Here is a 16,763-nt window from a genome sequence, read left to right on the forward strand (position 1 = left end):
GTTGGATGCTGAGAAAGCATTCCATAGAGTCTCCTGGCACGCCATATATGATTCTCTTAAAAAGCTTGGGGTAGGGGTCTAGGGGACCCTTTTATAGCCAAAATCACGGCCCTGTATCGCAATACGTCACCTAGGCTGAAGATAAATGGAACTGTAGCACCCTGAGGGCTCGGTTGCTACAGACGTATTGCACCTCACCCAGAGGTGTGATATCTCACTCTCAGGTAAGGATGGAGTGTGGATCAGGACCCGACACCTGCATGCATTACACCACATTGCCGTGGGGCAGGGCGACCAATATGCCCCTGAAATGGGCACGACAGTCCCTGTCCCTGGCTGGAGTGGGGGGAGGGAACACTGAGGAAGGGGAACCCTGTAGTGCAGGAGCAGGGAGGAAGCAGTTCCTGGGTGCATTGAGAAGGGAGTATAAAAGGTGGGCACCATCTTAGTTCAGTGCAGAGAAGTCTGAGCAGAAGTGGCAGGGAGCAGGGGCTCTGCATGAGCTCTGCTCCGGAGGCGGGCCTAGTAACAGAGGCCCAGGCCTGGAAGAGGGAGAAGGAAGGAAGAGGAGCGGAGAAGGCTCCAGGAACGAGGAATGAAGGGATCCCAGGGGTGCGGACGGGCGAGTCGCCACCGCACGCCCGAATCCACCTGCGTGGAGGGGTCAGGCCAAAGGGGGAGACCGGTCCCCGAACTAGTGGAGGCAGGAAACGACCCTCAGCTAGAAACCGGAGGCTCTGACATTTTATGTGGTGCAGCCCCTCGCTACACCCGTTAGGAAGGCACCACATAGGGTCAGGGAAACTGGTGCCAAGTTTACCAAGAGGAGGCCCGAGGCAGCCGGACAGAAGTGTTGGTAAGAAAGGCCAGACAAAGGACACACAAAGGGGGTCCTGTGAAGTGCTCCAAAGTTATCTGGGAGTTGTCTGAGCCCCTCACCTGGTGAGCACAGTACGACGTGGACAGCCGTTACCTGCAGACGTGGTCTGGATAATAAGAACTGTGAGTAAAGGCCCTGAACTGCATCACTGACTCCGTGTCGTTACTGCTGCTGCCCTGCACCATCACCCCCATCCTCCGCATACACTGCCCTGAGGCTATACTCCTCCCGTGGGGAGTTATGCTACGCTCTGCTGCACCCACAACACCAGCCTCAGTGGTCTGCCCTGTAGCGGCGGTTCACATAAATAGTTCTGCCACTGGTTTGACCGCCCTGAGCCACGGAACTGGGTCGCCGCCACGAAGACTACAACCACCAGCATCCACCAAAAAGGGTCCGTCTCCGGGTGTCCCAAGGCCCAGGGGGTGCGTCAGAACATTTTCATCACCTTTCACAATCACCAATGGGACAAGGCAGTGATGTCCTCTGTCCCCTCTCTTATACATCCTAGTGACGGAGCACCTGCTCTCATCAATTCGCCATAACCCCAATATTAGGTGGATTGAGGTGGGAGGCACCGAGTACAAGTGCTCTCTATTTGCTGATGATGTCCTAGTATATATCACTCAATCACATATATCCATCCATGCTGTTATGGCTGAAATAGATCACTTTGTTACATGGTAAAATTTTAAAATCAATGCAGCGAAGTCTGAGGCCCTCGATGTCTCCCTCCCCAAATCCATATAGGATTCCATCCAGTCCAACTTTCCCTTTGCCTGGCCCTCACAGGGTATCAAATACTTAGGAATTCCTATTCATAGAGACCTCTCCCATCTATGTTATCTTAATTTTGGGCCCTTTATTGAACAACTCCATACAGACCACGGTTGGCAAGTTAGAACTGTAAGATTCACTACGTGAACCACTGGTGTTTTGTGGAAAAGCACATGTACACTGCGTTCCAAATTATTATACAAAAAGTGTTTAGGAGTGATAAGGGAAGAATTTGTTTGTTTGTCAGTTAAACTCATTGATGGTGATGTGTGTCAGGGCTCTTTATATCACTGTAAGCAATTGCAGACACCTGTGCTAATTAGTTTGGCAGGTGTGTCCAATGAAAGGCAAGACTACTTAAGAAGGCTCTCTCACATTATTAAGCAGCCTACATTTTCTGCCAAAATGGGAAAGAAAAAGGATGTGTCGGCTGCTGAGAAGCAACAAATTGTGGAGTGTTTAGGTCAAGGCATGACTACAATCAACATTGTGCGATGATCAGGATGAAGTGTCTTGGCAATCAAGAAGTATGCAGCTGATTCACAGTACACACGTGTGCGTGCTGATAAGGGCAAATTGAGGACTCTTTCCTACAGGCAATTACGTCAGGTTGAAAGAGCAGCGGCAAAAAAGCCTTGTCATAGCAGCAGACAAGTTTTTGAAGCTGCTTGTGCCTCCAACGTCCCCCGAACAACAAGATGCAGGGTCCTTCAGAGGTTTGCAGCTGTGCATGCGCCATCCTGTCGACCTCCTCTATCCACTTCACACAAGCAGAAACGGCTCCAGTGGGCCAAACATTACATGAAGACTGATTTCAAAACTGTTTTGTTCACGGATGAGTGCCGTGCAGCGCTCGATGGTCCAGATGGATGGAGTGGAGGATGGCTGGTTGATGGACACCCCACGCAAACACGGCTACAGCGCCAACAAGGAGGAGGTGGAGTAATGTTTTGGGCTGGAATCATGGGGAGAGAGATTGTCGGCCCCTTTAGGATCCCTGAAGGCGCTAAAGATGAACTCCATAATGTATGTGGATTTTCTCAAACAGCACTTCCTGCCATGGTTCAAGAAGAAGAAGCGTGTATTTCACAGCAAGATCATTTTTCTGCATGATAATGCACCATCTCATGCTGCACATAAAACATCTGCATCTCTGGCTGATATGGGCATAAAAGGGGACAAACTTATGGTGTGACCCCCATGCTCCCCTGACCTCTACCCCATTCAGAACCTTTGGAGCATCATTAAAAGGAGTGTCTATGATGGCGGGAGGCAGTTCACATCTAAGCAACAGCTCTGGGAGGGTATTCTGTCCTCATGCAAAACAATTGAAGCAGAAACCATCCAAAACCTGACAAATTCAATGGACGAGAGAGTTCAGAAGCTCCTTTCGAACAAGGGGTCCTATGTGAAAATGTAACATCACCTAGAATAAAGTTTTGAGTTGAAAACTGTTTGATTTCAGTTTCTAACAACCTGCTAATGCTTATAATTTCAAAAATGACCATTTTTTTGGTCTTTATTAAAATGAAAAGGTTGATCGAAAAGTTTGGGGGATCTAAGAGTGTGGCAACCCAGTAGTCATGATTACTTCGAATTCTGACAATATGAGGGTCATGCTGCAGGTAGTGCAGCAAGAAGGCACTTATGTGCCTTGCGCATCTCGGAGCCCCAAAATTATTTTCCGGGCTAGATGCAGCTAAAAATTATTTTTAATTTTAAATCTGGTGAAGCTTTAGTATAGATGGCCTAATAGGATCAGTGCTGCACACTGCTACAAAGCCCAAATTATTTTCCAGTCAAGATACAGATAAACATGATTAGTAATTTGAAAGCTTAAAACGGTTGGTAGGGTGATTTTAACCAATCATCAAGCTTTTACTCTCCCCAGGATGACACAGGGGTAGAAAAGTCGTTTCGGATCCATGATTTGTTCATCTTTATGAATGTGAGTCTGTCTACATTATCAGTGGAGAGCCGCGTGCGCTTATCTGTCAGCACACCACCAGCAGCGCTGAACACACGTTCAGACAGAACGCTGGCTGCGGGGCATGACAAGATCTCCAAGGCGTAAGTGGCTAGCTCCGGCCATTTATCCAGATTGAAAGCTCAAAAAGAGCAAGGGTCCAGTGACACAGTCGTGGCTTCAATGTTTACTTGGAGATACTCCTGTACCATCGTCTCTAGGCGTTGACTGTGTCAGACTTCTTGTCTCCTGTGGCCTTGCAAAGGATGGGCTAAAAAAGTGGTGAAATGATTCCGCAAAATTGATGTTACCAGCAGATACTGTGGTTCTGTTACGGTTTGAGTGCTGAACACTTGACGGTCCCACGGTTGGCAAGTTGGAACTGTGAGATTCACTACGTGCACCACTGGTATTTTGTGGAAAAGCACATGTAAGATTCTGCAACAGTCTCTGCTGATACTCCTGCATGCGTGCATCCCTTTCTATGGCAGGAATAATTTCGGCAAATTTACTTTTGTACCGGGGATCTAACAGTGTGGCAACCCAGTAGTCAGGATTATTTCTAATTCTCACAATTCGAGGGTCATGTTGCAGGTAGTGCAGCAAGAAGGCACTCATGTGTGTTGCGCATCCAGGAGCACCAAGTCCCTGTTGTGTTGGTGGCGAGGTAACAATCATGCTTCCTTCCTCTGTCCTCTCCCCCCAACCTCGCACAACAGAAATGTGATCAAGGTCTCCCTCATCTGATGAGTCTTCCATCAGTTCGTCCTCCACTTCTTCCTGGGCTCCTGCACCTTCCTCACTAGTTTGGCTGCTACCATGCGCCCTGGTAAAACCATCTCCCCCACCCTCACATGCCTGCCGCCTTGGTGCTGCCGACCGTCTGGACCTTGCAGATGTTAGCCCTTCCGCATACAACTCCTCCTCCTCTACTTCCTCCACCTCCTCTTGTGCCACCACCTGACTCCGAATTCTGTTTAACATGTGCTCCAGCATGTAAATCACCGGAATAGTCATGCTGATAATGGCATCGTCAGCACTAAACATCTTCGTCGCCATTTCAAAACTGTGCAGAAGGGTGCATAGGTCCCTGATCTGTGACCACTCCTCCAGCGTGATTTGCCCCACCTCTGAATCTCGTTGGCCCAGGCTATACGTCAGAACGTATTGCACCAGGGCTTGTCGGTGCTGCCACAGTCGCTGCAACATGTGCAGAGTTGAATTCCACCGGGTAGGCACATCGCATTTTAGCCGGTGAAGTGGCAGGCCCAACGACTTCTGTAGAGATGTAAGTCGCTGAGCTGCGGGATGCGAACGGCGGAAGTGAGCACACAGCGACCGTGCCCTCTGCAGAAGGCCATCTAGTCTGGGATAGTGGGCTAAAAATTGCTGGACAACCAGGTTCAACACGTGAGCCATACAAGGCACGTGTGTGACATTGCCCCGGCGAAGGGCCGCACCCAGGTTTGCAGCATTGTCGCACACGGCCTTCCCTGGTTTCAGGTCCAGTGGAGACAACCATTCATGAAATTGGTTCTCCAGAGCTGACCACAACTCCTCAGCTGTGTGACTCACATTTCCCAGACATTTCAATGTAAAAACCGCCTGATGACGTTGAGCCCTACTGCCAGCATAGTAAGGAGGTGTGCAGGATCCCTTCTGCGCAGTTAGAAAGCTTGTGGCATGACCAGACAGGCTTTGGGTGCAGGTGGAAGACCGAGAGGAGGTTGAGGAGGCAGAAGCAGTGGAGGAACTTTGACATAAAGAGGATTGACGCACAACTCGTGGGGACGGCAAGACTTGGACAGCAGCCCCTTGTCCTGCTGTCACCATAATTACCCAGTGCCCAGTCAGCGACATGTAACGCCCCTGTCCATGCCTACTCGTCCAAGTGTCTGTGGTGAAATGCACCCTGTCACACACAGAGTTTCTCAAAGAAGCGGTGATGTTGTGTGCGACATGCTGGTGGAGCGCAGGCACACCTTTCTTTGAGAAGTAGTGCCGACTGGGCATCTGGTACTGGGGCACTGTGACGGACATAAGGTCTCGAAAATCCTCTGTGTCCACCAGGCGGAAAGGCAGCATTTCTGTAGCCAAGAGCTTGCAGATGGTGAAATTCAACCTCTTAGCTTTCTCATGGCTAGGAGGAAATGGTCTTTTACTTGTCCACATCTGAGGGACCGAGGGCTGGCTATTGTGCTTAGACGGGGTTGATAAGGGTGTCCCCGGCAAACTGCCGGTCTGTGAGGAAGATGCAGGCGGACATGTTAGGTTGCCTTGATCCAAAGGTGGTGCTATCGATGTCGGACAGCGCTCAACACCAGCTGGTGTTACCACCTCCAAAGAAAATGATGACCTGCCAATCACGCTGGCTGTTGCGGGTAAAGAGGTGGCAGGTCTGCGCCCCAAAACAGGTGTGATTGCTGTCCCCCCAGTCACAGAGGATGAAGAGGCCGCGGATGCACAAGATATGGCAGACGGTGATTGGCCCGGCTGACTAGGCCGCATTGTAACACACTGAGCTTCCCACTGCAACTTATGCTTCATGTCCATGTGCCGGTTCATGCATGAAGTACTCAAACTATGTATTTTTTGGCCTCTACTTAGCTTTTGCTGACAAATGTTACAGATAACACGAGTTGGGTCATCTTTATCGATCTGAAAAAATGCCCAGGCTATGCAAGGCTTAGCACCCATGCGACCTGAAGAGCCACCACGACTTGTGGTGAGAGGCAGAGTTGTGTTTGAGGATGCAGTTGTTGACGTGCTTCCAGTACTACGTCTCTGTCCAGGAAGGCGCAACCTGACCTCGTCGTCACTAGCATCTTCCTCCACCTCCTCTGCTGACCTCATCTCTTGGCTGACTGTGGGTTGACAGTAAGTGGGATCTCCGACCTCATCATCATCACCCTGTGCGTTATCACACCCGTCGTCCTCAGAGCCAACCTGTTCCTGCCCTGACAAAAAACTAAAGTTGTCGCTCCAATCAGGTATTTGAGTCTTATCATCGTCTTCCTCATTGTCTCCACCAACAGGAGTTACAGTTTGGGAATGAGGGTCTACATTATGGTCAGAACCTTCTGCGTCTGGTCCTGGATCCGACTCATAAAGATTCTGGGCATCAGTGCAGATCATTTCCTCGTCTGGATTCACAGAAGCGCTGGAGTCGACCTCTGATTCCCAGGCTATAGTATGAGTAAACAGCTCTGCAGACTCAACCATCTGTTCTACCTCATACTCAGACGGGCAGCTGGAGATTTGGGAGCTGTGAGGAAGCAAGTGCGATTTGGGTGACACCTTTGAGGACTGGAGTATTTGTGATGTTGAAGTTGATGTGGAGGAGAGCCCACTTAAAGGAGCACTTGATATCCGTTGAAGCACCTGCTGTTTTTGTGCCTCATCTGGAATTTGTAGCGATTGGCGTGGCCGTAAGAAAGGGATCTTATCACATTGTCCGCTAAAAGAAGTAGACATTTTAGTTTGGCTGGAAGATGGTCTTTCTTCTGCAGATGTTACTGTTGCTTTAACACCTACCCCACGGACACAACCTTTTTTCCCCTTCCCAACACGCCTATTCCCCTTTCCACCAGCAGCAGGCCTTTTTCCACTCATTTTGGTGGTTAACTAATTCACAACTCTGGAGTTGTTTGCACAAAAAAACAATGGATGGTAACCGAGCAGAGCTGAGTGGCCAAACTGTGGTATTAGGCCAAAACTATTGGCTGGGTTAGATGCAGAAAAAAATTATTTTGAATTTGCAACCTGATGGAGGTCAGTATAGATGGACTAATACAAATAGTCCCACACACTGCTAGAAGCCCAAATATTTTTTCAGAGGTACTGTAGATGCAGATAAAAATTATTTTTAATTTGCAACCTGATGGAGGTCAGTATAGATGGACTAATTGACCAAGTCCCACACACTGCTAGAAGCCCAAATATTTTTTCAGAGCTAGATGCAGAAAAAAATTATTTTTAATTTGCAACCTGATGGAGGTCAGTATAGATGGACTAATAGACCAAGTCCCACACACCGCTAGAAGCCCAACTATTTTTTCAGAGCTAGATGCAGAAAAAAATTATATTCAATTTGCAACCTGCTGGAGGTCAGTATAGAAGGACTAATAGAACAAGTCCCACACACTGCTAGAAGCCCAAATATTTTTTCAGAGCTAAATGAAGAAAAAAATTATTTTTAATTTGCAACCTGATGGAGGTCAGTATAGATGGACTAATAGACCAAGTCCCACACACTGCTAGAAGCCCAAATATTTTTTCAGAGCTAGATGCAGAAAAAAATTATTTTTAATTTGCAACCTGATGGAGGTCAGTATAGATGGACTAATAGACCAAGTCCCACACACCGCTAGAAGCCCAAATATTTTTTCAGAGCTAGATGCAGAAAAAAAATATTTTTAATTTGCAACCTGATGGAGGTCAGTATAGATGGACTAATAGACCAAGTCCCACACACTGCTAGAAGCCCAAATATTTTTTCAGAGCTAGATGCAGAAAAAAATTATTTTTAATTTGCAACCTGATGGAGGTCAGTATAGATGGACTAATAGACCAAGTCCCACACACTGCTAGAAGCCCAAATATTTTTTCAGAGCTAGATGCAGAAAAAAATTATTTTTAATTTGCAACCTGATGGAGGTCAGTATAGATGGACTAATAGACCAAGTCCCACACACCGCTAGAAGCCCAACTATTTTTTCAGAGCTAGATGCAGAAAAAATTATATTCAATTTGCAACCTGCTGGAGGTCAGTATAGAAGGACTAATAGAACAAGTCCCACACACTGCTAGAAGCCCAAATATTTTTTCAGAGCTAAATGAAGAAAAAAATTATTTTTAATTTGCAACCTGATGGAGGTCAGTATAGATGGACTAATAGACCAAGTCCCACACACTGCTAGAAGCCCAAATATTTTTTCAGAGCTAGATGCAGAAAAAAATTATTTTTAATTTGCAACCTGATGGAGGTCAGTATAGATGGACTAATAGACCAAGTCCCACACACTGCTAGAAGCCCAAATATTTTTTCAGAGCTAGATGCAGAAAAAAATTATATTCAGTTTGCAACCTGATGGAGGTCAGTATAGATGGACTAATAGAATGATGCTATGCCCAAAAGATTTTACTTCACTAGGTGCAGTAAAAAAATTGTTATTGTATACACAGGTGTTATATCTTGCAACACAGATAGGCTACTCCACTGACTAACACACTCTGCAATAGGCCAAAAAGGATTAGCTTTGCTAGATTCAGCCAAATGCTGTGAAAAAAACTTGCACAGCACTGGCACAGACCTGCCTGGCAAAAACTGATAGGAACTCATGTAACCTAGTCCTGAAAAGGACTCCAATTACAATTAGTCTTTACTCCCACAACCTATCTATTTAAGAGCACAGACCTCCCTGATAAAAGTCGTAGGAAATGCTGTAACCTAGTCCTTAAAAGGACTGCAATCACAACTATTCCCTACTCCCAAGCTATCTGTATATTTGTGCGAAAATTGGCTTGAAATTAACAAGGTATAGCGCACACAGCAACAGCGGTGCCGTCTAACACGCAGCTGCAGCAGTGAGAAAATGGTGGCGACAGGGAAAATGGCTTGGTCTTATAGGGCAAGGACATGTGACATACACTGCCAATGACACATGCCCTTGCTTGTGTGAAAAAAAGCACTTCGCTCCGTGTGTGCGCTGCTGATAGGCTGACAGATTGCACCTCCCCACTGCAAATGCGGGAAAGAGAAAAAAAATGGAGATCTTCATTGTTCCTGCAGAGATCCATCCCCTGCCCCTCCCCCCACCCCGCTGTACACTCAAACTGCGTATTAACATTAATTTTCATCATTACTGAGAAATAATCCAGTTATGATTTTGGTGCACGAACAGTTATCGAACATAACCTCGAACAGCCGAATTTTTCTCAAATTGTTCGTGTTCGCCGAACGGCTCGAACACCGCCCAAAACAGCTCGAATTTGAGATTGGCGAACAGTTCGAGTAGAACAACGCTCATCTCTAGTGACTTACAGGTCTGGACCTATGGTTGTGAAACAGCTGGTTAAAAGAGGGGAATGGTACATCCAACATGAGTGGGGAAAAGCGAGGTCATGGTGGAAGGGGGAATAGGCTTGGTGTTTGAGGTGTACGTGGAGGAGGTGGTAATGTTACTGAAAGCTCTACTGAGCAAACCCTAACTCGTCCTTTCTAAAGACAACTGACTACTTCTGTTACTGGATGGGCTACTCGACTCCGTTTCTTTGGCAGCCACAGAGCAGTATGCCATGTAGATGAGGGCCAGAAAGAGCATGTTTTCCAGTGGATGGCAAGCGCTGTATCAAGTGGCCTCTTCTCTTCTTCCTCCACCTTAACATCACATACAGTACAGTCCTCAGAGGTTTCCCCTTGCGTCAAAACTCTCCAACTGCCCAATTGACTGTGGGGAACCACAGATGAGTGATTCTGCAGAGCTGTTCACATATTCTATTCCATAGGCATCAAAGGTCTGCTCCAAAGCTTCACAGACTCAAGAGGAGGAAAGCATCTGCACCGATGCCCAAATTTTTTTTCAGTTTGATGCAGGGCCAACAAAGTAGGGTCCCAGCAGAATCCAGACCCTCGTCCTCATATGTTAAACCTCGGGTGGGAGGTGATCCTGATGAGACTCAGATACACGAGGTGAATGCGCGGACTGTACTGTGCTGTCAGGGCACGAAGAGGAGGAGGGTGACTTTCAGGGTGAGGAGTGAGGGAGGATGACGATGAGGTTGTAGATGCCACTTGGTGTGAGCCCAGAGTCACGCAGCTGAGTAGCTTAGCAGAGAAGGTGGAGAAGGAGGAAGACAAGGAAGTTACTTTGCGGCTTCCCGCACAGACACGAGTGATGCAACTACGACAAGCACTGCATCCTCAGCAACAATTCAATGTGGTTTGGATATGTTCGATGAACTCTTCGGTGAACATTGGGACATTCACCGAACCTAACCAAACTTTGAAAGGTTCACTCATCTCTGTTAAACAGCCACTAAACATTCAAAGTTTTCCCACGAGTAATGCCATAGCCATGTTACACTGAATTCCATAGCCATGAGGACTACTAGCATTACTGTGTTTGGCCAGTCGCATCGTATCATATGGTCTTATAGAAGACCCAGTGATGCGATGCTTGGCTCACTCGCCTCCTGCCCACCTCTTGGTGCCTGTGAAGATTTTTACTATCACTGACCCAGCACCAAGAGGTGGGCATTAGTGTTGAGCCACCCCGTAGTGTTCAGGCTCGGTTCGGTTTGTCGAACACCGGGATGTTCGTGGAACTGTTCGTCGAACACCTTAGAGCACTGTCGAACACCGCCGAACACCGTTAAAACCAAAGGCAGGCAAACACATAGAAAACACCTTCAAAGGTGTCCAAAAGCTGACAAACTGCTCAGAAGATACTCTCTTTAAAAAAGCCGGCCGGCAATTCAGCATCAGTACCCGACAATTTAGAACAGAAAGAATAGAGCATCGCACACAAATTAAATAGATAGAAACATGTCAGTCACATATATAAGAAGTTCAGTGACAGTGTTGGTTACTGTACTTGTCATTTAGTGTTAAAGGATTTATTAGAAAAAATAATAGTGTTTTCATGTGCACCGTCTCTTTAAAAAAACGGCCAGCAATTCAGCATTCGTACCCGACAATTTGGAATAGAAAGAATAGAGCATCACACATAGATTAGATAGATAGAAACATGTCAGTCACATATATATTAAGTACAGTGATAGTGTTGATTACTGTACTTGTCATTTAGTGTTAAAATAAAGGATTTATTAAAAAAAAAATTGGCACCCTTCCTGGGCTATTAATATCAGCCCCCAGCTGTCTGCCTAGCCTTTGCTAGCTATTAAAATAGGGGGGACCCCATGTCATTTTTTGGTGGGGTCCCCCATTTTAATATCTAGTAAAGGCTAGGCATTCAGCTGGGGGCTGATATTAGTAGCCTGGGAAGCTCCGTGGGTATTACCCCCTTACCAGGCTTCAAACATCTGCCCCAGCCGTCTGCTTAACCTCTGCTAGAGACTAAAATTACGGGGAACCCCTCACAAATTTTTTTTTTAATAAATCCTTTATTTTAACACTAAATGACAAGTACAGTAATCAACACTATCACTGTACTTATTATATATGTGACTGACATGTTTCTATCTCTCTAATCTATGTGTTTTGCTCTATTCTTTCTATTCTAAATTGTTGCTGAATTGTAGGCCAGCTTTTTTAAAGAGACGGTGCATGAAAACATTATTATTTTTTTTATAAATCCTTTAACACTAAATGACAAGTACAGTAACCAACACTGTCACTGTACTTCTTATATACTGTATGTGACTGGCATCTTTCTATCTATCTAATCTATGTGTGATGCTCTATTCTTTCTTTTCTAAATTGTCAGGTACCGGTGTATGCCGCTGCTGAATTGCCGGTTTTTCATGTTTCACTGTGAGCACTGTTCCCATCGATTTGGGCAACCACTATAATGCCACAACCACCATGGCTGTGACATTACAGTGAGTGGCAGACAAGCCCTGCATGATGTGAAAAAATCCAGTTACGCTTTTGGTGCACGAACAGTTATCAAACATAACCTTGAACAGCCGAATTTTTTGCAAATCGTTCGCATTCGTTGAACGACTCGAACAACGACCAAAACAGCTCGAATTTGAGATTGGTGAACAGTTCAAGTCGAACACCGCTCATCTCTAATGGGCTTGGGGAGCAGTGAATATTCAGTGAATATTCATTTTCAATTTACATCTGACTAACTGGGCAGCATGGCTGTTTCCATCCATTTCAGTGATTTTCTGCCTCCCCCAAGCCCTCCAGGTAGAGTCTGCCATAAAAATGCTCGAGTTTCCAATTTACTTCCATCATATTCGGTGTGATGACACAGCCTGTAATCTTAATCAACCAGACATCTAGATTTGTTAGGCCAAGAGACATACACTATTTTGTTTGTATTGACTTCAGATTGTGTGTGTTTCTTTGGCTGGTCAAGAAGGACAGACTAGTATTTGTATAACCCTGAATTTTGACTTCTATTGGTCTGTGAACAATGATGTTTTTTACTATGCTAATTTCGTATTGTACTAAGCCAGCTAGTTGTTGATTTACAAGAGCAGGGGGATACCAACTATGCAAATTTATTAAATGCTCAAACAATGAGACCTGTGTCCTGCATCTTTCCCTGTGACTTGTGAATGATGACCATAGCCACATATGTAAATATAAAAAGGGTTCTCTATCCTGCTGCAAGTAGAATTAGAGAATCAGAGAGACTATTCATGACAGTAGCTTGATAGCATGGCTCCATGCAGAGAGACACAGATTTGGATTGTACAGGATTCCAGCCTAAGGGTACATGGTTCTAACTGGAAGGATACAGATCTGCTCCATTGACCATCAGAGAACCCATGAATACATTTGGGCAAACTAGGTTGGGACAATGAGGTCACGTGGTCCCATGGATATGTTATTTGGGGTTGCCAGATGGGAACCTTGGGTCACCTTGAACCCATGGAGACGTTCGGAGAAGCCATATTGGGACCAGCGGGACTTCTGGCCCCATGGAAACTCTCGGAGAAGACCCTCGAGTCTCCTTGCCTTGTACCTCGATGGACTGTCAGCTTCCTAAGCTTGTCGCTACCTCCTCTCTGTGAGGGCCCACCAAGAGCAGGGGGGCCACTTGTTGATGAAATTGGCCCTGGAAGTTCCAAAGTCACAGCTAATATATTCCCAGCGGGCCAGCGGAAAGCTGAGACTGTGTCATTTTGCACCATCTTGGGTATTTTCTGGAACTGTTCTATGTGTTTATTTTCCGTTTGGTGGTTCAATAAAGTATTGAGACACTGTTCTACCCTCACCCTGTGTGGTCTGAGTGGTATTATGCCCATGGAAGACCCCGGGTCTTCACACTCAGTGCTTGAGTTGTGCGGGTCCGAGCGTCCGACCTGCTCGATTCGACTACAGAGCACTCGAGCATTTTAGTGTTCGCTCATCATTACTAAATATATCTATCTAATCAGAAATAGTATTTTGCATAAACAGTAAAAGTGGGTAAAACTTGTTAAAAATATCTATTTTTAAAAATAAAAAAAAATATTTTAATTAATATAAGATTCATACAATGTTCAATTTTGAGAGCACTTTTTATTATAAGAATAAAATGCAACTACGTATCAACTAAAATTATTCTGTATACCTGTGTGTAAAGCTATTATGTATACTAAGGTTGCTGTTGCTTTTCCATAGAGACCTACTGCATACTGACTACAAATTGTTCTGCAGTCATAGAACTAAGTTCTATAACCAGAAAAATAGCTAGTGTGGGGCAGCATCTCACCACAGATAAATCGATACGTACCAAAGACGGTGGTTGCAATTATGCCATAAAGAGGGTGATCCTAATCCTCCAAAAAGATCCAAAAATGAAGAGAAAAACAAGAGCATCCACAGTAACAAAATACATCTTCCTCTTTATCAATAAATAATACAGGGAGACAGCAACATTTCGACCTTACAGGATAGATAGATAGATAGATAGATAGATAGATAGATAGATAGATAGATAGATAGATCAATAGATAGATAGATAGGTCTTTATCAAGACTTCACGTGGCTTGATAAAGACCTATCTTACCTGTAAAGTCAAATTGTTGCTTTCTGCCTGTATTATGTGACGTATTAATAAAGAAGAAGATACTTTTTACTACTTTGGATGCTGATTTCACTCTCTTCATTTTTTGAGTTCTAAAGCCAGCCAAAGCCAATAAATAAGACTTTGTGGAAATCCAAGACCCTTTTGCTAATCTCACACAATATCAGTAATGATGATTTTGATAATTAATTTTCTGTGCAATGAATGATCCAGCTATACTTCCTGCCCAGTTACATCTCCTGCAGCTTGCCTAATGACTCTATTGCCTGAAGTCTCAAAAATCACAGAGGCTGCCAGTCAAGCAGGAGGAGGCGACAATGGGCCAGGAATAGAGCTGGAGTGACAGAGGCTTCAGATCTATCATAGTCCTTCAGCCTCATTTGCATTTCCATTCAAGTGTTAATTTCTCAGTAAGAAAGGAACAGACTGGCCATGTAAAGGTGTTACTGGACTTGTCTTTGAAAAAACTACATGATCATATACAGTAAATAGTTTGGGGGTGAAATCCTGTTGACAGATTCACTTTAATTATACACAATAAACAAATATATATATATTAAGTTTAAAAATGGTGGAAACTGGTGCTAAAATGTAGATAAATAAGAAGCTTTTAAAGGAAAAACAAAATATATTGAGCATTGTAAAATGGAAGATAGAGAAAAACATTAATTCATTTTTACACCAAGCTATCCAAATAATTAATTGCAATCCAGCAAAAATCAGTGGTGCATTTTAATGGAGCAGCTAGCAGTACTAATTACATGTATCTGATATTTATAATTATATCATTAAAATATTTTGTGGCTAATCTATGTAACAAATCCTCAGTGTGTACTGAACTCATACCGTCATGTGCTGAAGTAATCATTAAAAGGCAACTGCAGTCAAATTCCCCTACATCTCGAAATCCATGTTCTTCTTCACAGGGTGCAGTACTTTAGTAGTTATATTTGGTGCTTATAAAGATATTTAACATTAAATGGGCTTTAATAGCAGGGATGCAGTCTTTCTGTATTGGGATTTCCACTTTTATCTATTGAGTGACACTTGCATTTTATAGTTGCATGCCACTCAATATATTTCTAAGAATTGTAGCTAAAGCTTTACAAAATCACACTAAAAAAAGTTACTTTTTGCTACGGTTGCTTACTTTTTCTATTAATTAGAAATATGATGTACAGTACAGTTTTGAAACAAGAAAAAATTAGAAAAACAATATTTTTAAATTTCCTATCTAACTTAACAATGGAATTGATAAGAGATAACAATCAGCAGGTGCTTAGCCCAGAAGAGAAGTTTTGAAACACTTTGTAGATAGACAAAAGGCAGCACTCCAGCAAGCGATTTCAATTGCAGAACCTTTATTCCTTATTCACACATTAAAACCGGGGGAGTGGGGTACCTTCAGGACAATGGCTGTTTCACACCTAGCTGGTGCTTCAACGGGTCCAAATACTATATTTGTATTATATAGTATTTGGACCCAATGAAGCACCAGCTAGGTGAGAAACGGCCATCATCCTGAGGGTACCCCGCTCCCCTAGCTCCAGGTTTTAAAGTGAGAATAAGGAATAAAGGTTCTGCAGTTGAAATCACTTGCTGGAGTGCCCCTTTTGTCTATCTACAAAGTTTTACAAATTTAACTTGCATTGTGCATTGTACGTGCATTGAACATGCATTGTAAGATTTATGCCTTTTAGACATATCCTTAGTGTCATCCTAATGCCTCCTCTATATGTCGGTGTTTAAACATGTATAAGAAAAAACGTTACAGGAGTCAACATTGTTTTTCATTCGTGTTTCATCCATGTGTCCGTTTATTTCCACCAGTGTGTCATCCGTGTGTCCATTTTTACAACCAGTGTGTCATTAGTGTTTTTCTAGTATGGCTGAAAAAAGAAATACAAAGCTTCCCCGACATTTTGCAGTATTAAACACGAACCCGATGCAGTCTGTGTGCTGTAGGTGTTTTTCAGGGACCCATAGACATACAGTCATGACCGAAAATGTTGGCACCCTTGAAATTGTTCCAGAAAATTATTGCAATTACACATGTTTTGTTATGCACATGTTTATTTTCTTTGTGTGTATTGGAACAACACAAAAAATGGAGAAAAAAAGGCAAATTGGACATAATTTCACACAAAACCCCAAAAATGGGCCAGACAAAATTGTTGACATCCTCAGCTTAATATTTGGTTGCCACCCTTTGGAATAAATAACTGCAATGAATCACTTCCTATAGCAATCAACAAGCTTCTTATACCTCTCAAATGGAATTTTGGACCAATCATCTCCTGTAAACTGCTCCAGGTGTCTCATATTTGAAGGATTCCTTCTCCCAACAGTAATTTTAAGATCTCTACACAGGTGTTCAATTGAAGTTAGATCCACACTTATTGCTGGTCACTTCAGAACTCTCCAGCGCTTT

The 16,763-nt window shown here is 44.2% G+C and overlaps 1 protein-coding gene across 1 annotated transcript in view; it reads left to right on the forward strand.

Annotated features, from left to right (window-relative positions):
- GRIN2D (glutamate ionotropic receptor NMDA type subunit 2D) overlaps positions 1 to 16,763 on the forward strand; it is a 1,421,508-nt gene that overhangs the window by 1,099,673 nt on the left and 305,072 nt on the right. The window lies entirely within an intron of this gene.

Source organism: Phyllobates terribilis, unplaced genomic scaffold (assembly GCF_046119375.1).
Source record: "Phyllobates terribilis strain yellow unplaced genomic scaffold, ASM4611937v1 Scaffold_12__6_contigs__length_324123572, whole genome shotgun sequence".
In the NCBI taxonomy this organism is placed as follows: domain Eukaryota; kingdom Metazoa; phylum Chordata; class Amphibia; order Anura; family Dendrobatidae; genus Phyllobates; species Phyllobates terribilis.